Raw genomic sequence first — 23006 nt, 5'->3', positions numbered from 1 at the left:
TGGAGGGCAGAACAATATGCTATTCGCAAATATGCCATTTTTCTGTGAGGATTCTTTTGAGCTGGAGCATATGACAAGAAGCAGAGGAAAAGTCCTCTTTTCCCTTTCAAGTACCTAAGAGCGGTGCATACATTCCTAAATGACCCTCTACTCTGTCAGCAAGGACTGTTACCAAAGGTAGGCTTTAGACCATTTACATGCTCAGCCAGAAAACAGCACCAGAGAAACCCATGTAACAGTGATTCCTAGTCTTCATCCACTCTGTGCAATGCTGTGTATTTGCATTTGCAGTTTACAGCTCCTAGAGACTCAAAGTCCTTTGCCTTTGTCCTTGCTCTAAAAGCACTCCTTCCTGTCAGTGTTAAACAAGCAAAGGATCTGCATCAGCTTTTTCAGAGTTCCTTTTTGCCTGAGAAACATACAAATTAATAAATGTATGTGTGTTCCTTTTTTTTTTTTTTTTGTCTGTGGACGGAAGATCCGGGAAAGCCATTCCAAACAAGTAGTGTCTATGTCTAAAGGGCACTTGAATATGTTGTGAAGATGGGATATTACTGCTATTTTAGTTAAGACTAACTTAGGTCTAATAGTGAGGTATCTACAATTATTTAATTTTGTTTAATAACAATAAATACAACAATGTCACAAGAGATGGAAATCAAGCTGTTAAGAAGATGAAATACAGACAATGAAATACAGACAAATCCACCCAGCTCTTAGAACTATGTCATATAATAGTTGACTTTTAATAAGTAAGATAGGGTTTGTTCAAATATAAATTGAGAACCGCACAACCCTGAAGCATTTGAGAAGCTATGAACTGAGCATCCAGACATGAAACCAATTAAGTGAGACAATGAATGTGTTCGTTTTTCCAAATCAGACTTGGGGTTTGTGTGTGTGTGTGTGTGTGTGTGTGTGTGTGTGTGTGTGTTGTGTATGGATTTTCATGTTCATGTGGAGGGGGAGGGTGTTGCATGCAACTGTGTGCATATGTGTTTACAAGGCAGAACACAACCTTGTATGTTGCTCCTCAGATGCCATGTACCCTTTGCCTGAGGCAAGATCTTTCTTTGCCCTGTAGAGTATCTTATTTATTCACATGCCTGCAGAAATCTTTAGCCCAGATTTTATTGCCTTTTCTTTGAAGTTCTTACTGAGCATTAACTGCTGTTCACATATTCTGCAGTTGGGTCATTCATCATACTCCCAAACACACTCAGACAAAAACACAGACACTAGGTGAAGACATTCTTTAGTCAGTGACACGATTTTTTATTCCTCATTCGTGTCTTTGGAATACCAAAAGTTTTCATTGTGAGGAAGGTCTATTTGTCATATTTTTCTTCTATGATGTACCTTTAGCATTATACATAAGAGATTCTGCATAACCTCTGGTCACAAGGAATTTATGGTTTTAGAATTATATTTGACTGTGCAGTTCATTTGTGTTCATCCCTAAGCTCAAACATATGAGTTAAATTTGTTTTTTTGTTTCTTTTTTATTATTGATTATTTAATTTATTTACATTTCAAATGTTGTCCCCCTTACCCATCTTCCCTCCAGACACCCCTTTCCAATCCCCCTCTCCTTTGCCTCTAATTTGTAATTGCTACAAAAGAAGAATAGTCTTTATCCCTTGAAGTAAATGCTTGTTACTTTAGGTGAAACAAGTTGCTCATATCCACATGCCTCTCTATTTTGGATCATATTCTGTTATATTATTCAATATGTCATTATTCAATATGATCTCTATATGATGCCATATAAGGAGTATCCAAATCATTCTCCAGATATGAATAATTTTCTCAATTCAATTAATGATGGAGACATTGCTTTCCCAGTGTGAACAGTTGGCATTGTCTTCTCGGACCTCTATTTGTTCTAGGCTCTTTTCTCTGGTCACTCTTTCAGTGGTTTAGTTTAATACATGTGCCATGCCATTTTCAGTAATTCCATCTTGGGGTGAGGATTGTAGTCAGGTCATGTGTTGCCTTTAGCATTGTCCTTTATGTTCATAATTTTCTTGGCTATTTAGGATGATTCAAGACTCCATATGAATACCAGGACAATCTATTTTAGTTCATTAAAAATGACACACTTTGCCCCTTCTTAGAATTGGGAACAAAATACCCATGGAAGGAGTTACAGAGACAAAATTTGGAGCTGTGACAAAGGATGGACCATCTAGTGATTGCCATATCCAGGGATCCATCCCATAATCAGCTTCCAAACGCTGACACCATTGCATACACTAGCAAGATTTTGCTGAAAGGACCCAGACATAGCTGTCTCTTGTGAGACTATGCCGGGGCCTAGCAAACACAGAAGTGGAAGCTCACAGTCAGCTATTGGATGGATCACAGGGCCCCCAATGGAGGAGCTAAAGTACCCAGGGAGCTAAAGGGATCTGCAACCCTATAGGTGGAACAACAATATGAACTAACCAGTACCCCGGAGCTCTTGTCTCTAGCTGCATATGTATTAAAAGATGGCCTAGGGGCTGGTGAGATGGCTCAGTGGGTAAGAGCACCCGACTGCTCTTCCAAAGGTCCAAAGTTCAAATCCCAGCAACCACATGCAACGAGATCTGGCGCCCTCTTCTGGACTGTCTGAAGACAGCTACAGTGTACTTACATATAATAAATAAATCTTTTAAAAAAAAAAAAAAAAAAAAAAAANGGCCTAGTNGGCCATCNCTGGAAAGAGAGGCCCATTGGACATGCAAACTTTATATGCCCCAGTACAGGGGAACGCCAGGGCCAAAAAGGGGGAGTGGGTAGGTAGGGGAGTGGGGGGGTGGCTATGGGGGACTTTTGGGATAGCACTGGAAATGTAAATGAGGAAAATACCTAATAAAAAATTTTAAAAAAATGACACCAGAATCTTGGAAATGCCAGTATTGTCACTATTCTTCCAGGAGTAGCATAAACATTAAAGCAATATTAATACATCTATCAGCATAATCTTTCTTACTGTTGTTTGTGTCTTCCTTTACTTTAACTGTTCTTTTGTTTTCAATGCATAGCTTTTCTTCTTCCTATATTAAATACATTCCTGAGTATTGTACTGTTCATGTAGCTTTCATAAGCAGGAACATTCTCTTGATGTCTTTGCTATCTCAGTGTCAATGTATAGACCTGTATTTTTGTGTTGACTTTGTATTCTAAAAATTCACTGCATTTTTTTTGTCCTAATAGACGTTGTGAGCTATTTAGAGCTTTATACACAGGAGAACATGCCATTAGTAAACAATGACAATGTTTCTATTTGGATGCCCATCATATTCATTGTTTGTCTGATTTTTCATGCAAGAACTTGTTCAATGGCAGTGATTAGAATGCACAATTTTATCCTGTCCAGTTTTCAAATGAAAGGATTTTGGTTTGTTGTTACCATTGAGTGCCATGCTGGCTATGAACTTGCTTTTTATTTTATTAAGGTACCGTCCTATGTCCAGTTTTTTGTTTGTTTGTTTTTTGTGGGTTTTTTTTTTTGGTGTTTTGTCACAGAGGTATTTTTAATATTGAAAAAGGAATTGCTTGTCTTTAATGAAATAATCAAGTATTGGTTTTGCTCTTCATTTGAATAATAAGATACATCACACTTATTAGTTTACATATACCCAACCATCCTTGCTTCTCTGGGATAAATCTCAGTAGATCATTGTATCATTGTAATCATCCTTTGAATACATTACTGAATGCAGTTTTAGAAGGAGATTTTGCATCAAGGATACTGGACCATAGTCTCTTCTTACACTCTGGATTTTATACCAATGTAATGCCTCACAAAAATAGTTTGCCATTTTTAAAAGAATTTTTTAAAAAAATGCCAATTGTCCTGTAAATGTGTGGTACAATTCAGTAGTAAAGCTATCAGATGTCAGGACTTTCTTTAGAGGAAGGCTAATAATAAACTCAGTGTTCTTTTTCATTATTCATTTGTTGAGATTTTCTGCTATTTTGTGATTCTTCTGCATTGGTGATTGCTATCACAATGGTACAATAACGAGGTTTGACTCCTAGCTATTTACTTTCAGACTTACATGTATACTTTACATTTGTTTGTTACCAGCTATAGTCTATCCTCTTTCATATGAGTCCTCTGTTATCCTTTCTTTGGAATAGATATAGTTTCACCTATTAGAATTATCAATTTAAAAATCCAACTTTTAGTTTGTTTGAACTCTTGTGTTATTGCTCTAGTTTTTATATTCATTTTTTTCTACTCTTACCTTTATTGTCAATTGCCTTATGCTTACATTGGATTTAATTTGTTTATTTTTAATTCCTTGAGGTACAGGAGTCCTGGTTTATCCGTGGTCTCTGTTCTTTTACAAGCATTTATTTATTTCTATAATGTTTCTTTTTGTCCTGCTATTTTGCAAAATGCCATTGGTTTTGATATGTCCCTTTTCCATCTTTCATTGGTCCAAAAATATTTAAAAGGTGTATCCCTTTTAATTTTATATTGACTCATTAACTAATAGAATTTTGGCGTCTAATTGTACATATTTATGGGCTTTCAAATTTTTTTTGTTATTTATTTGTGGTTGTATACCATTGTTTTTTTAAAAGAGACTTGGAGTTTAATTATTTTTCTGAAAAAAAATTACTCTTTCATACACACTGATGACAGTTTCCTTTCTCTCCTTCCTCCCAGTTTTTCTGCTCTATCTTCCTTCTTCCCCTGATTATCTTCTAGCTCAGCCTTCCCCTCAGAAAAGATCAGGCCTCATAGAAGCATCAACCATACATTGCATAATAAACCTTAAAAAGATCCATACCATCACATCAACACTGTATAAGTCAACCCAGTAGAAGAAAAGGAATCTCACAAGTAAGGCAAAAGAGTCAGAGACAACCTCCACTCCATGTTATGATTCCACAAAATCACCAAGCCTTCAGCCATAACATAAGCAGAGGACCTAGGTCAGATGCCTACAGGCTCCCTGATACCTGTGAGCCACCATGATACTCAGACAGTTGATCAGTTGACTCTCTGTGGGCAGGGAGTGAGATGGAAACTTAATGAAATAGAAACTCCATGGAATCTATGAAAGAAACCCTAGTAAAGACCCTTCATAATGGTGAGCATGGAGCCTGAACTACTTATCTTTTGGAACCAGGCAAGGCCTCAAATGTAGGGAAACCAATCCAATCACAAACCTACCTACAGTTTGTCCTGCCTTCAGAGTGTTATGGTACAGTTCCAACAGAATTGTAATCAAGGAGATCAGAGATACTTCATCCAGCAGCTAATGAGAGCAGATGCTCCCACAGCCAATGATAGGTAGAGCACAGGGAGTCCTGTGAAGGAGTGGGACAGGAAGAAAGGCCAGGAGGAACAAGGTCCACAGAATTGCTGAATTTGGAATTTGCTAAAAGCCAGGAGGGTTATATCCCTTCAGAATTTTCCTGCTGCCTTTGAATTCATATATTATCTATCCCAGAAAATTGTCTGTGTGTACTTGAGAAAAATTCATAAACACCTTTTAGGTCCATTTCACCTTAACTGTTATCCCAGTTCAATGTTTCCTGCTAAAGTTTGTGTCGGAATAATTTCTATTACTGAGAGTGAGATATTTAAATCCTTTAGCACATTATGATATAGTGTATTTCATCTGTCTGGTTCTTTAATATTTATCTTATACAACTAGGTGCTTCAATGTTGGTTGCATATATACTTATACCCTTTTGACAAGTTAATACCTTTTCATTATTCAGTATGATTTTACTACTTTTATGGTTTGTGAATTAAAAACTGTTCTTTCTAATACAACTACATATACAATTACAGAAAAAAACTCTGTAGCAAAATTAACTTTATAAATAGTTTTTGAAATGACAAATGTGGATAGGGAATGTTTGCTTAAGTTTATCAGAATATTTCCTGTTAGTATACTAATCAGAGTGCTGTGGTACACAAATAGTTTCTTACCATTAATGGCAGAATTATTTTATAAAAAAAATAAAGGAATTAGAGACTAATTGGAATTAAATGACCAAGAAATATTTTCTAATGTCTTCATTTAGGAATTATTATGAGTCAATGTCACTTAATATTTTTAGCAAGCCATAGCATCACAAGATGTTAGAATGTTAGGAATCGCATAACATTTCCCCTTTGGGTGTTTCTGTACCAAATAACATAATGCCCAGTAGCAATCAGTTAGCTGAGATCTGTACTTAAGCAATACTGTGATTTAAAATTAGAATCAGACCTTTTTTAAATACATAATTCTATAAATATAAGGTATCTGGAAGGCGACAGGAAAATTGTAAAGGGATAAAACCCCCCTGGCTGATCGTTGATGTTATTTGACAAAAGATTCAAAGACATTTAAATTGAACCTCTGTACTGCTTCCTATGGCTGTGTTTCTAGTCAGGAAACAGATCAGCACAGTTTAAAAATGCCCAAAAACCTGGGAGAGGAGGAGAAGAAAGAAAAGATCTATTAAGATAGAATTCAACATGGGGCATCAGAGGAGGAGAACGGGGAGGAGGAGAACAGGGAGGAGGAGGAGGAGGAGGAGGAGGAGGAGGGGGGGAAGAGTGTTTGGTGCAGACAAACAGCTGCTTGAAAGCAGATCTTTATAACATCTGTCTTAGCCATGCTTTCTGATCTTTTTCATTTCCTGTAAAAGTACACACATGATTCTAGAGAGGTAATTTTAGTATGCTTTTGAAGTACAAAGAGGATTACGTTATCAGACTTTTAAAAAGTTACCAAAAATATATTTTTTGTTAAGAAGAGTTCATATCAAATAACAGGTTGCTTTGTAAGTGGTGAAATTGAATCATTTCGACTTGTTATTATCTTGTTTCCTTTATATTCTCTCCTAATGACTCACTGTAACAGAGTAATCTATCATTCACCATAAATAATAAATATTTTAATCTTGGCCCATATGATATGCCATATCACAGTGTCCATATCTGATTCATCCTGTGAAATTATTTATAGAGAATTAGGTACCTAATAGTAACAAATCACTGGGAATGGCCAGGGAAACAAATTACTATTCTTTTGCTCCTTAGATTCTTCTTGCTATAATACAGTCCTAGCAATATGCTTGATTTTCTCATTTAATATTTATTTTTATTTATGTCACTACATATGTATGTGTCTTTTCAATGTTTCCTGACTTAAAACGTCAAATATTTAGATAGCAGAAGAAACATTATCACATGGGTTATTTATGCAATCAAAAGACCCTGAATATCCCTTCATCTGATAAATTCATAGACATCCAGTTAACAATTTTCTTTCCACAGCAAATAATTTTATCCTCTTAGTTTCTTTAATTAAACCTGCTTGAAAGTTGAAAGCTGGCTTTCTGGCTTTTTAGTAGCCTGTGGCTCAAAGTGATTAGCCAATTAAATCAGAAAGCACACAAATGGAATAAATGTCCCAGGTGCTAAACATTAAAAACAAGTAGTATGGTATACTACATGAAATTAGTCTCACCTTCAGTCGTCAAGTAGAATCCAGATTAGCCATGATAGGAGGACACCTGGTAAGTGAAGGAACAAAACACCCCAAGCAGTAGAAACTGTAAGAATTGACATCATCCAGAAACTATGGTTAACTGGGGTAGGCTGAGAAGGGCTATCTGGAGAGCTGGCATGAACCATGCAAGAGGGAACCTTTAGTAGACTGCTAGATAATTTGGAAATATGTTAAAAAATGATGAAAGATGATGTGGATGCAGAGAAATCAAATAGAATTAAGTTTTAAAGTGATAGAAATAGTCATACAGTGTGTGGGTTGATTACATGTGAGGTGTCAGAAGCTCAGGATAGCACCAGGTCACATGTGAATCTGGGCTACACAGAGAAATCCTGTCTTAAACAAACAAACAAAAATGCTGGGTTGGAGAGAAAACATCATTCTGGGGAAGAGGTTACCATCAAGTTTGAATATACTGAGTATCATAAGGCCAACAAGTACAACACATAGATGTTTGACAAAACAAAACAAAAAAACATAAATTCAGATATAAAGAAGAACCCAATTGATACTCCCAAGTGTGGTGCAACTGCTCTCATACAGTGGACCTGTAGTGTTCTGACTCTTCTCTGTTTCGTTAGTTGAGTCACCAATATCTTCCACTAGGCTTCCATTTCTTTCGTGCAGAGGGGGATAAAAGTGATCTTTAGATTTCTTCCATCTCTGTTCTCTAGTTATACAGTTAGTCACTGCAAACACCCATGCAGGTTTGCCTCACATATTTTTTGTGGTATAAGATTATTGTATTTTATAGTAAGGATGTTAATGCCATTCACATGCTTTAAATAAGTCAGGTTGCTATCGGTAGCAAGAGAGTGATCTCTATCATAAAACTGTTCTCAGAATAAAGTAATTGTTGTTGGAAGTACCATCTTTAAAGATGTGCAAGGAAAACAGGTAAACCAGTATTCTAGCTTCATTATCTTAATTTGTCACTATCTATTATTGTGATCTGGGCAGAATTTATAATAAGGGCATTAATAATAAAAATGTCATGGGTATTGCTGTAATGTAACTTACTTATATTTGTCTTCGGCCAAGACATTGGAGAAATACAACCATTTCAATGATTTTACTATGTATGCAGTTAAACAATTATTTGTCTGAAATAAGATTTTATATTATTTATTTAACCAGATAATCAATGAGATTAAATTAGTTTTACCAAGGGTTTAGAAGATATTTGTGTTGTAAATGTAGCAATAGTGAAACTGAAAAGCAAAAAGAAAAGATGTTATAGATCAAGGTGCTTTATAGATTGAAACGAAGTACTAGAAATAAATATTACAGCTATTTGAATAGCTACACAGTTATTATAAAAATATACCTTTATGTGCAATATCCCATACAATAAAATCCAAAATTAAAATAAAGAAAGAAAATATTTCCCTTTTCATAATAAAAATCTCAGAAAAATATTACTGAAGAATTCATTAAACTAATAAGATAATTTGAGATTTGGTATATCTTTAAATATATTTTAATATATTTATTAAAGAGCCACCGATGTTGGTTAACGATCTACAGATATAAAAATCAAATGACTTTGTTGCCATGGTATTTGTGTCCAGTCCGAGGATGAGGGCAACATGTACCAGATCATTATTGACTCTGTCAGGGGTGATAAATGCTAACAAGGAAAATGGAAGTAGAGTAGAGATGCTGGGAGTGAATAGAGGGAGATTTACATAGCTATCTAAGGAGAGAAGTGAGCAGAGACATGGAGGAATGAATGGGGGACAGACCATTCTAGGAGAAGTGGGAGCTGTGAAGACACTGAAGGAAGAACATGAGAAGATGAGACTGGTAGAGTTGAGAAATGTGACGAAACTGTTGTTGAATTTTACCATGCATATTCAATTTCTGTGTGGTGAATAGATGAGAGAATGGTCCATATGCATATGCAAGCTAACTTTGTGGTCTTTATTAGTCAAGCTTAGGGGTCAAATTAGTTTGGTCTTGAGAAACTGGATACAGGGAAAAACAACAAACCTCTTGATGTTTGTTAAAAACAGAGCCTGTGATTTTCTGAGTTGACATTATTGCCTGAATGACCCCTGGAGGGCAAAGGGAGAAAGAATCTTTTTTAAATAAAGAGGAAAAGTAAGCCTGAAAAAAAATCATTACCATTAATTTCCTCTATTCCCAACATTAAAACTCTAATTCTTTACTTTCTCATATTGCTTGCATGCATGCCCATGTGTGCACATGCACACACTCACACACACACACACACACACACTCCCCAGGAAATAAAATAAAAACAATAATTTAATAAAATATATAAATTGCTATATATGTAAACTTTATTGCTATATATTTGCACATATTTAAAATTTTTATAAAATGCTATATATAATTGTGATAGAAAGTGAAGGAGCTAGAGAAAGTGCCCAAGGAGCTGAAGGGGTTTGCAGCCCCATAGGAGGAACAACAATATGAACTAACCAGTACCCCCAGGGCTCCCTGGGACTAAATCACAAATCAAAGAAAACACATTGTAGGACCCATGACTCTAGCCACATATGTAGCAGAGGATGGCCTAGTCAGTCATCAATGGGAGGAGAGGCCCTTAGTACTGTGAGTTTCTATGCCCCAGTATAGGGGAATGCCAGGGCCAGGAAGCAGGAGTGGCTGAGTTGATGAGCAGGGGGAAAAGGGAGGGAATAGGGAATTTTCGCAGGGGAAACTAGGAAAGGGGATAATATTTGAAATGTAAATAAAGAAAGTATCTACTAAAAAGAAAAAAATGAAAAAAAGAAAAAAGAGAGAATTTCCACAATAAAGAGAATCTCGACATTTTTACCAAATGTCTGAGAATTAGTTAGACTTATTTCAAAAATGTAATGAAAAACTTTTCTGGTTACACAATGGAGTACTACTCAGCTATTAAAAACAATGACTTCATCAAACTCTTAGGCAAAGGGATGGAACTAGAAAATATCATCCCAAGTGAGGTAGCCTACTCACAAAATAACACACATGGTATGCACTCACTGATAAGTGGATATTAGCCCAAAAGCTTGCAATACCCAAGATACAATTCATAGAACAAATGAAGCTCAAGAAGGAAGACCAAAGTGTGGATGCTTCATTCCTTCTTAGAAGGTGGAACAAAATATCCATGGGAGGAGATACAGAGACAAAGCATGGAGCAGAGACTGAGGGAAAGGCCATCCAGAGACTGTCCTACCTGGGGATCCATTTCATGTACAGACACCAAAGCCAGATAGCTTGCTGACAGGAGCCTGATATAGCTGTCTCCTGAAAGGCTCTGCCAAAGCCTGATAAATACAGAGGCAGATGCTCTCCGCTAACCATCGGACTGAGCACAGGATCCCCAATGGAGGAGTTAGAGACAGGACTGAAGGAGCTGGATGGGTTTGCAACCCATAGGAAGAGCAACAATATCAACCAACCAGATTCCCCATAGTTACCAGGGACTAATCCACCAACCAAAGAGAACATATGGAGGGACCCATGGCTCCAACTACATATGTAGCAGATGACCTTGTCAGACATCATTTGTAGGAGAGGCCCTTGTTCCTGTAAAGGCTGGATGCCCCATTGTAAGGGAATTCCAGGGTGGGGAGGCAGGAGTAGGTGGGAGGGTAGGGGAACACCCTCATAGAAGCAGGGGAAAGAGGCATGGGATAGGGTGTTTTGGGAGGGGAAACCAGGAAAGGGGATAACATTTGAAATGTAAGTAAATAAAATATCTAATGAATAATTCAAAAAAATGTCACAAAGTCAGATGACAAGTTGCAAAACAAGGAAAATATTTGTATCAGTCTTTTAAAACTGTTTTATTGATTGTGAGTTTTACACCATGCACTTTAGTCCTACTTATCTTCCCCCTAATATCCAGCTTTTGTCATTACAACCCCTACAATAAATCACAAACACTACTACAACAACAAAAGCACAAAGCATAGAAAACATGTTATCCTGGAGGCTGTAGTATGCCGTACTGTGTCCTACAGTATATCCCTGGTCCTCACAGCTTCACTTAAAAAATATTCACTTCAATGAGACATTGGTCTGGTTCGAGATATCTAGCTCTTTGACACTGTCAGTATTGGAAACTAGCTATCGTATAGTTTCCCTGTGTCACAGAGATCTTGCAGCTTTGGAAATGCAGGAATGGCCCTTTTAGATGACCCAACCATTGCAGATGATATAGATTTTGGGATAGGAGTCCTGAATCTGGGTCTGGGTTGTAGCTGAACTGGTCAGCTAGCCAGTTCTCCGTTTTCTCCACCACCAGGGTGAGCTCTCGAGCACTACTCTTGGCTAGGCCACCAATTCTACCATCATCAGGAGGCAACGTCAAGGCCAGCTCACCAGCACACACGCCTCCAGAGTCAGCTTCATTGTGCTACCCAGTCAAGATTCTGGGTCCACTCTCCCAAGTGTTGCAGCTTCTGAGTCCTGCTCTCATCCTCTCAGGGCTGTTTCACTCATGCCTTGCCATCAGAGACAGTTCCAGCATGCTGCCCAGGTGAGGTGCAAGGTCTGCTCTCACATTCTCATGAGCCACCTAGGTTACTGTAGGTGACAAGGGGTGGAAGGAGGGCAACCCTACACCCATGCCAACTTCTACCAGATGTATGGCAAGACCAGCTCTCCTGTGCTCTTGCCCTCAGGACAGCTCATCTATGTCCCCTCCACCAGGGCAAACACTAATGTGCTGCCCAGGGGAGGTGCAGGGTCTGCTTCCCTGAGCACTGCAGCTGGTGAGTGGCAGGGCCATCTCTCCTGTGCTCTTGCTCTTGGGGCTATCTCACCTGCATTCCCCATCACCAGGGTCAGCTCTGCTGTGCTGTATAGGTGAGGTGCAGGGCCCACTTTCCCAGAGTACTCCAGCTGGTAAGGAGCAGGGCTAGTTCTCCAGAGCTCATGACCCTGTGGGCAGCTTTCCCTACTGCTGGAGATAGCGATGTGGGGCACTATGTCTGTGCCCATGTCACTCCACTGCAGATGAGAGGCAGAATCAGCTCCCTTACACTCATGTCCTCAGGGCTGGCCCACTCACACTGCAGCTTCCAGAGCCAATCCCATTGTGCTGCCTGGACAAAGCACAAGGGTCACTCTTCTGAGTTACAGGGGCAGAATCAGTTATGCACAGCTCCTTATATCCTTCTGCCCATAGCAGGGCCATATGCATGTTCCCATGTAATAATATGATTCAAGGACACTGATACTGGCCCCCTACCCATTCCTGTTGCTGAGTAAATACGAAACCATGAAATCAGACATGGCACTAAGTGGCAGCTCAGGCTGGGACCTCACCATGGCACCAGGAGGCAGGATTGGCTTCTCACCCTGGAGAATAGAGTTTCATCTCTCTTCATAATGCTGAAGCTGCTCCACTTCTCTTTTCTCACCCACCCGACCACCACATACTCATCTCCCACTGCAGATTGGCCATGCTGCTAGTGGTGCCCCTGGGGCAGCATCCTTAATCTGTGCTACATGGCCTGGTGTCAAGGTATCTATGTATGACCTGTTCTGTGATAAGCACTGGAGGGCAGGTCTGTGGATAGCATTGTGGTCCACAGCTCTTCATTTGTCTTCCTCCTCCTGCACTGTGCTGCCTGGATTTGATTTGATTTGTATGAGTCTAAGGCATAAAACAGCTTTGGCTACCAAGCCAGGCATCAAGTTAGGATAAACAAAGGACTGGCATCTGCTCTGGCCCTGACACACATAAGAAGAACACCACCAACTAGGTGTCTCCTTGCCAGTTGAGGGTGTGTGTGTGTGTGTGTGTGTGTGTCTTTTTAATAAGCCAATAATCAGCAAGAGTCCAAAAGCAAAGAAAAAATGATGGATTTGTTACTAATAAATAAAACTCATATTTCTTGAATGAGAATGTCTTTTATTATTTGACTATTTCATAGTTATGCACAATGCTCACCCAGTTCCCTCTCTTCCTGCTCCCGATCATGCCCCTTTTCTTTTATGGCCCCTGTGTAGTCCTGGCTGATCTGGAATTTTTAATGTAGAACTGGCTGACCTTAAACTCATATTGACCAACTTTTAAAAAACAATCAACTGAGTACAATTATAGGAATGGAGGGAGGGAGTGAGGGAGCAAGGCAGAGAGGGATGGAGGAAGGGATGCATGGAAGGATTTAAGGATGGAAATATATATCTTTTAGATGGATAAATGACAGACAGACAGACAGACAGATAGTATATATAAAATGCTATAAGTTAACAAGTGTGTTTAGGATGACAAAGATGCCATTTTTCTTGATTCTGGTAGTCTAGTAATGAATGTCTCATACATACAGTCTATGACTGAACTCTATATTCAAAAAGAAAGCTATTCTGAAGAGCAGAGCTCCCTAGGTGTAATACACATGTATTTCTTTATTATTATTATTAATCATTTTATTTGTTTATATTTCAAAAGTTATCCTCCTTCCCTGTCTCTCCCCTGTGGATCCTCATCCCATCCCCTTCTTTACGTCTAAGAGAATGCTCCCCCCCATCCACCCACCCCTACCTCACCCCTTTAGTATCCCCTTTCTCTGGGGCATCAAGCCTCCACAGGACCAAGTGCCTCCCCTCCCCTTGCTACCAGATGAGGCAGTTCTCTGCTACATATGTAGCAGGAGCTATGGACCAGCCCATGTATGCTCTTTGGTTGCCCTGGGAGCTCTGAGGCATCCAGTTAGTTGATATTTTTCTTCCTATGGGGTTGCAAACTTCTTTAGCTCCTTCAGAGGTTCCCCTAACTCTTCCATTGGGGTTCCCCAGGAAGTCAAACATTTCACTTACATGATCATTATGTGACTTGTCTATATTGAAACTATAAAGAAAACATGTATTTTATTCGAGAACAAATTGTGTAATTAATAAATAATAGAGTTTTTAAAAAAATTGACTTTAAGCATACATTAAATGTACATTTAATTGTGATGGTTCCATACATGTATGTATGATATGATCATATTTATTGTTCCTTGCTCTCCCTTTTCCTTCTTCCCCTTCCTAGTTTCTTTTCTTGTTACAAATACTTTCCTTTACCTTCATGTCTTTTTAAAACTCAAGAGTGTACTAAATCTGCCTTAATTAACTTATTAACAAGCGATTTAATGATTTCCATTCTGTCCAATGACCTGAAAATGGCATAATTTTATTCCATATGGATAGCAGTCCAAAATGTTGTATTTTCTTTATCTATTCATCTGTTCATATAGATGTGGGCTGATTCCATAATTTGGTCACTATGAATAGTCTAAAATAACATGAATATATAAATTCCTTTGTTGAATGCTGACTGATTCCTGAGGGTTTATACACTTGTCATCAGACACTATTTTCCTTAAGTAGATGATGCTTTCCCACACAGGTAAAGTAATAAATAAAGTATGTGAAAATTATATTAAAATTGAGTAGCCTCACAAAATAATCACATGATTAACATTCATGTATAAAATTCTTCCAGAAGTAATTAACAACTATTGGTATGTGAATGACTTGCCAAATATTAAGTCATAAGATTACCGTTTTGTTGTGAGTATATATTTTCCTAAGTATTTGAATTACAAGGTGTCTTTCTCTTAAATAATTCCATAAGTTATAACTATACTGCCAAGAAATTACAGGATGGTTTGCAAATTACTTAAAATAATTCTTATATTTTATATTAATTATTTCAAACAATAATCATAATAAACTTTATAGCTAGTATGACCATGCACTGCTGCATGTCAGAAACTCTGGAGTAGAGCCAGGAGGATCATGAAACTAAGATCAGCCTGGACTACATAGTGAAGAGACCCTGACTCAAATATATATATATTAGATAATATAAAACAGAATTATAACATTGACACAACTCCATACACACACAGTTGCATACAAACATACAGATAACACACAGAGCAGCAGACAGACCTGTAGGAAAAAAGAGAGTGCTATGAAATAATGAACATATTATGTGTGACTATAAAAGCTGATTATGTAACTGATCTAAAAATACTATGGTAATATTAAAATATACATAATTTAGTCATGGCAATGATTAAGGGTAAAATCTGTAGCAATTAGATATTTCTTTTCAAAGAACAATATGATAAACATTTTTATATAGTATTAACAAAAATTCAAAATATGCAAAGCAAGCAGGACCTAGTATTTATAAAAGAAAATGCATTACTTGAATTCAACAAGAAATGAAAGATGTCATATTTAAAAATACACCATTGATATCAGAATGCAGCACACAAGGAACAGGACACTTACAGGCTAACTATCTTAGAATTTATTATTCACAGTTCTCTGTAATCACATAAACGCAAATTAAAGCAATGAGATAAAATCTGCACCATCCGATTGGAAAGGACATAGAAGATTTGATGTTTTGAAATATTGGTAGTGCATAGTGCTATTAACTGAGTGGAGCACAATCTGACTCTCTTAAAACATAAACAGCATTTAAACACAGAATAATAAGTAAATAATAAAATATTCATTATTCTTTTTTAATGTACTGTATCATTTTAGATCAGTTACCCAATCAGTTTTTATAATCAGATATAATATGTTCACCATCTCCTTATTTCAGAGCACTCTGTCTTCATTATTTCCTGTTTGCTGTCCTGTGACTATGTTTGTATGCAAGTTGTGTATACATGTATATATTACTGTGTGGAGGTATGTCAACATTATAATTCTGTTTTATTTCCATCCCTGATGTGCAGTCTTTTGTTCTCTTAGTCAGCCATTGCAATGCACTGTTTTTGTGTTATTTTTAATATCATTGTAAAAGAAGCATTGAACTTCAAGTCGATTCTATTTTTTTTATTTCATTGATGTAGAGATATGATTCTGCTATAGAAATATAACAATTGCTTCAATTGGTTAGCTCAGAAGTCCATTTGAGTCCAATGAGTATTTTCTAAGCCTCATCCAGAAGTCCCTGATATGTATCCAGTAAATGTACTGATCTGCATTCCATAAACAGTAATTAAGTATAATACCAAATTCTTTTTTTTTTTACATTTCACTAAAACAAATTTTTTAATCATTTGTTATTTGTTATAGATATGGTGAATCTGTTAACAGCAGGCATTTTATTTTCTAGGAAAACTGTGTGTACTTACATCTCTACAGTCTGAGTGCTCACACTCTTTCAAAGTGCTAATGGGACTAAGAACTACTAATGATCCTTTTCTTACCTTAAAAGTTGTTAAAAGTTAAAAAAGTTAAAAGTAGTCACTGTGTGCCCCTGTATTCTTAATGCTCTGTCAGAGGGCAATGGTGGAATAAGGTCCATTTATTGATCTTATCAAAATGCTGTCTCTTAACTTGAACTTCAGAAGGAATACCAACGTCTTATTGTGATCAATAGCTACATTGTCTTCCTTTGATTGATGTGAAAATGTCCAGAGGATGAATCATCAGGGATGGAAAGTTGGATTGTATGCCATGCACATAACTACAAAACTCTGCACTGTCAATATTTCGGAATGTCAAGTTTTTTTTTTTAATGAGGTGGAACAGATTCTATTATAATTTGAATTTGCTTTTATGTGATTACAGATAAATGTGAATAATTAACTCCAGGCTTGTTAGCCTGTAGTTGTTCTGCTTCTATGAGCTGCCCATGATGCCATTTGTCTGTTTTTCTAATGTGAGTTCTTATAATTCCTGTTGAATTAATTTATTTTTTATTATAAATAATAGGTCCCCTTTCTTTGCATATTATAAATTTTTTATTTCTTGCTCATTTCTTAAATTTCCTTGGCTTAACATTCCTTGATTAGAAATGCCTAATTGTTACAGATTTTACCCTTAATTTTTGCCATAGTTAGAAATCTCTCCATTGTTCAAATGTTGAAATTTAACTGCCAATACCAAAACATTATACGGTGAACATTAATGAGGTGATTGGGTTTATCTGTCCCCATCAGAGTGGAATTCTGACAAAAAGAATAAATTCAGCCAGACATGCATATCTCTGTAATACTCCATCTCTTTTTGCTGTACCCTCCATCATTTATGCTTTAATGTAGCACCAGATGCCTCTCTTGGTTCAAATTCTGGGCCTTTGCACTGCCCAGATTCAAACCCATGATCCAAAGTTCACTTTGTGTAAAATACTTTGTGTCCAGTATTCAGCTGCAGTGAGAGAAAATAGACAACAACAAATAACTCCTATACAGGATTTGTGTTTTGGGTATTTTATTTTGAATTCTGGGCCAATGATACTTCCCTAGAGAAGACAAAGAGGTCTTTAATCCATCTGGAGTTCATTTATCTATACAAGATCTATTAGGACATAGTGTTATATTTCTCTGTGGGGAATGGTCACATTCCCAGGAACTTATAGTCAACATTATTTACTTCCCTATCTATTGAGGTGTCTGTCATATGCTTCATAGAGACTAACATATATTTCTGTCAGTTAATGATGTTGTATTGCTGTATTTGCCTACCCCTCCTTTGGATGACATATCAAATTTGAGGTTTTGTTTCTTTAGGTTTAAGAAATAGGTTTGTTGGTGTGGGTTTTTTTTTTTGTTTGTTTGTTAGTTTATTTGCTTCTTGCTTTTTTGTATATGTATGTCAGTGTGCATTTATTTGTGGGTACCTGCTAAGGCCAGAATAAGGTGCCAAAACCCTTGAACTAGAGTTATAGGCATATGTGAGCCCCCTGGTAGTGGTGCAGGGAATCAAACACTGACCCTCTGCAAGAGAAGCAGGCATTTTTAACCACTGTACCTTATCTTGTGCCTTTGCAATTTTATATTATCATAACCACAGGGCAATAAGAAGTGACATCTGATTCCATTGTTTTTAATAGCTGAGTAGTACTCCATTATGTAAATGTACCACATTTTCTGTATCCATTCCTCTGTTGAAGGGCATCTGGGTTCTTTCCAGCTTCTGACTATTATAAATGAGGCTGCTATGAACACAATGGAACATGTTTTCTTGTTATATATTGGAGCATCTCTGTGTATATGCCTAGGTCTTGTGGTATAGCTGAGTCCTCAGGTAATACTATGTCTAATTTTCTGAGGAACCTCCAGACTGATTTCCAGAGTGATTTTACCAGCTTGCAATCCCACCAAAAATGGAGGAATGTCCATCTTTCTACACATCCTTGCCATCACCTGAGTTTTTGATCTTAGACATTCTGACTGGTGTGATGTAGAATCTCAGGGTTATTTTGATTTTAATTTCCCTAATGACCAAGAATATTGAACATTTCTTTACATGCTTCTCAGTAATTTGGTATTCCTCAGCTGAGAATTCTTTGTTTAGTTCTGTACCCCATTTTTAATAGGATTATTTGGTTCTTTGGAGTCTAACTTTTTGAATTCTTTGTATATATTGGATATTATCCTTCTATCAGATGTAGGGTTGGTAAAGATCTTTTCCCAATCTATTAGTTGCCATTTTGTCCTACTAACTGTGTCCTTTGCTTACACAAGCTTTGAAATTTTATGTGGTCCCATTTGTCGATTGTTGATCTTAGAGCATAAATCATTGGTGTTCTGTTCAGGAAATTTTTCCCTATGCCATGTTTTTGAGGCTCTTCCCCACTTTCTCTTCTATGAGTTTCAGTGTATCTGGTTTTATGTAGAAGTCTTTGATCCACTTGTACTTGAGTTTTGTACAAAGAGATAAGAATGGATCCATTTGCATTCTTCTATATTCTGACCTCCAGTTCAACCAGCACCATTTGTTGAAAATGCTGTCTTGTTTTCACTGGATGGCTCAGCTATTTTAAAAAATGAATAATTCTTAGGCAAATAAATGGATGGAATTAGAAAATATCATCCTGAGTGAGGTAACCCACTCAGAAAAGAACACACATGGTATGCACTCACTGATAAGTGGATATTTGCTCAAAAGCTCTGAATACCGTATAATCAATTCACAACCAAATTAAGCTCAAGAAGAAAGAAGACCAAAATGTGGATGCTTCAGTCCTTCTTAGAAGGTGGGACAAAATATCCATGGGAGGAAATACACAGACAAAGAATGGAGCAGAGACTGAAGGAAAGGCCATCCAGAGACTGTCCCACCTGGGGATCCATTCCATATACAGATACCAAAGCCAGACACTGTTGTGGATGACAAGAAGTGCTTGTTGACAGGAGCACAATATAGCTGTCTTCTGAAAGGCTCTGCCAGAGCCTGACAAATACAGAGGCAGATGCTCTCAGCTAACCATTGGACTGAGCACAGGGTCCCCAGTGGAGGAGTTAGAGACAGGACTGAAGGAGCTGAAGGGGTTTGCAACCCATAGGAAGAGCATAATATCACCAACCAGATCCCCCAGAGCTCCCAGGAACTAAATCACCAACCGAAGAGAATACATGGAGGGACCCATGGCTCCAACTGCATACGTAGCAGAGGATGACCTTGTCGGACATCATTTGTAGGAGAGGCCCTTGTTCCTGTGAAGGCTTGATGCCCCATTGTAGGGGAATGCCAGATCAGGGAGGCAGGAGTGGATGGTTGTGTGGTGGAACACACTCACAGAAGCAGGGAGAGAGAGGATGGGATAGGGGGTTTCTGGAGGGGAAACCTGGAAAGGGGATAACATTTGAAATGTAAATAAGTAAAATATCCATTAAAAAAAGGAAGTGACATCTGCTGGGGATTGTTTCTAAATGTTGTCCTTTCTTTTAGATGAATTAGTAGCTGTCTAACACCCCATTTCCTACATAAATATTAGAATGAGTTTAATAAATTGTTGAAAAAGATCCAGATGTATTTGTGTTGGGGACAGACTTTATTTTAGGTAATTTGAGGAAACTCAAGGTCTAGATATGTTCTCCTTCTATTTCTGGAAAGTAACAGCTTAAAATATTGAACATTAGCTCTGCCTTATTGTTTTGCCTTCTTGTTCTTGGGAAAAATTATTTTGCTGTTACTGCTTCTTTTACTTTCCTCAACCAACCCTTGCTACCTGTTATTTTCCTACCTACCTTCAATGACTATCAGTGAATTACTAATTGCATGCACTCTTCCCTGAACAACTCTTAAATTTTTGTACTAGCTGGGAAATTTTTGAGTTTTTTCTATTAATTGTCCTTATGTCTTTTGAATTTCTTCTCAAATTTTGTTATTTGTATTTCTTATTGAAATGGCTTCTCAAAACCCTAGGTTTATTGGGGCTGTATTTAATTCATCCTGCACATCTGTATTGTTTTTCTTCAATCCTCACTTTGCGTGTGTTGTTGGAAGCAAGGTTTTAAGTCAAGCAATTTTTGGTTCTTATAATACTTTATGAATGCAAGAGCAAACTTTGAAGAATTAAATAAGAACTTAATATTAAGTAGCTAATTGCTTTTTGTGTAACTTTTATGAAAAAGAACATCTACCATTTTCTTCATAAAGGAAGAAACCTACAAAGTATTTTTCTCCATTTTTTGTAAATGTTTTTTATATTAACATGCAAAATAAAACTTAAGATCAGAAGAAATTTGTTATCTATTCTAAATATTTAATATTTTAAAAGAACATTCTGTCCTTTAACATACCACAACTTCTGATTATCAATATGTTTGCATTCTAACATCAATATATTCAGAATGACTAACTGCTAAGTAATTAAGTTATAAGCTTTGAGCTGTGTGCAAGTAAACTCCCTAAAGAACCTTCAAGCTGTTTGAAAATAGTAAGGGTTATAGGAACACAGATGATAAACCAAGACGTTATTTTTCTTTATGAGTTAAGATGCATTTGTTCAGGCATACCAAGTTTCCATACAGATGCCATTCTTCAATGTACAATGAGGGTCCCATAATGAAGGTCCTGTGCTATCCACATAGTCCCAACTTATTTGTTTTGATCTGTGAGAAGTTCTCCATTCTCGGGACAAATTTTAGAAGTGGCTATGATGATAATAATCTATGAAGGTGGGAGAAGATGAGCTGTTGGTCATACTGAATATGAATTTAAAGACACACTCTAATTGCAAGCATATTATAATTTTTTAAAAATTATTTTATTTATTTACATTTCAACTGTTGCCCTTCTCCTGGTTCCTTCTTCTACAGTTGCTCATCCTATTCCTCCTCCCTCTTGCTTCTGAGAGTATGATCCCACTGCTCCCCCACTAGGCATCTCCCTCCCCTGGGTCCTCGAGTCTTTCTAGGATTAGGCACATCTTCTCCCACTGAGGCCAGATCAGGCAATCCTCTGCTGTATATGTGCCAGTGGCCTTGGACCAGCCTATGAAAGCTGCCTGGTTGGTGGCTCAGTCCAGGGGAGCTCCCAGAAGTCCAGTTTAGTTGAGACTGCTGGTCTTCCTATGAGGGCACATTCCCCTTCAGCTTCTTCAATCCTTCACCTAATTCAACCACAGAGTTCCCTGACTTCAGTCCAATGATTGGGTATAAGTATCTGTGACTGTCTCACTCAGCTGCAGGTAGGGCCTCTCAGAGGACAGACTTGCTAGTCTCTTGTCTGTAAGTACATCATAGCATCAGTAATAGTGTCAGGCCTTGGTGCCGCCTACCCTCTCCTCATGAAATGGACCCCAAGTAGGACTGATCACTAGATCACCTTTCCTTCAGTCTCTTCCCCATTTTTGTCCCCGTAGTTCTTTTAGACAGGAACAATTCTGAATTAGAAAGTTTGACTGTAGGTCGGCAAACCTGTCTCTCCACTTGAGGCTCTATCTATCTACTGAAGATAGACCGGTTGATTTCCCTGTCCCCACTGTTGGACATTTTGGCTAAGGTCACTCCCATTGAGCCTTGACAGTCTCTCACTCCAAGTCTCTGGTACTTTCTAGAGGGTCCCCCTTCCTACCACCCTCCCAGAGACTGCATATTTCCAGGAAAATGAATGGAAAATATGCAAGCAAAATTTTTGAATGAAACAAGCAAATTTACATTCGTAGTTGGCTGTTTCTTTGTCATCATTATCTAATATCTCAAAAGTTTTGGGTTTGAAATCCGGACCAAAATCATGTCATCCCATGCCAAGATCCAGGTCAGAAATAGGTGTCTTCCAGCCTTAAGATCTGAATCATAGGTGTGCCCTCCATTTCTGAATTGTAGTTCATTCCAGATTTATTCAAGTTGATCAATAGGAATATCAATCACAGTTGTCCACCTTATTCTCATTGGAAATAGTGATCCTTTATATACCTGTGCAGTATTTTTTAAATAAAAAGTAATGGTAGATATGCATCTTCATTTTACATTTTCAAATTATCATTCAGAAATGGTGAGTTATCAATCAAAAATAAAAATGATTCAGTCATGGTATGATAGTGTACCCCTTTAATTCCATCACACAGGAGGCAGAAGCAAGGGATCTCTGTGAGTTCAAGACTAGCCTGATATACATTGTGAGTTTCAGAAAAATCAGATTATAAAACTTGTAACATTTATCTGCAGTCAACATTCTGAAATATCCCAAAGAGAAATCCTATTACTTCTTTCTTCCCTTTCTTCATTACTTTTCAGTGTCAACTTCTTTCCCTTGTTGATCTCATTTTTA

General features: G+C 37.5%; 1 non-coding gene across 1 annotated transcript; it reads right to left on the bottom strand.

Moving 5' to 3' along the window:
- Positions 1–13132: 13132 nt before the first annotated feature.
- On the bottom strand, positions 13133–13274 carry LOC115029782. The gene has a single exon (XR_003835348.1). It is a non-coding gene; the product is annotated as a small nucleolar RNA SNORA48 (small nucleolar RNA).
- Between the last annotated feature and the right edge of the window lie 9732 nt (positions 13275–23006).

This window comes from Mus caroli, chromosome 17, assembly GCF_900094665.2.
Source record: "Mus caroli chromosome 17, CAROLI_EIJ_v1.1, whole genome shotgun sequence".
Taxonomy (NCBI): domain Eukaryota; kingdom Metazoa; phylum Chordata; class Mammalia; order Rodentia; family Muridae; genus Mus; species Mus caroli.
Note: the sequence above shows the minus strand (reverse complement) of the source record. Positions and strands in the feature narration are given on the sequence as shown.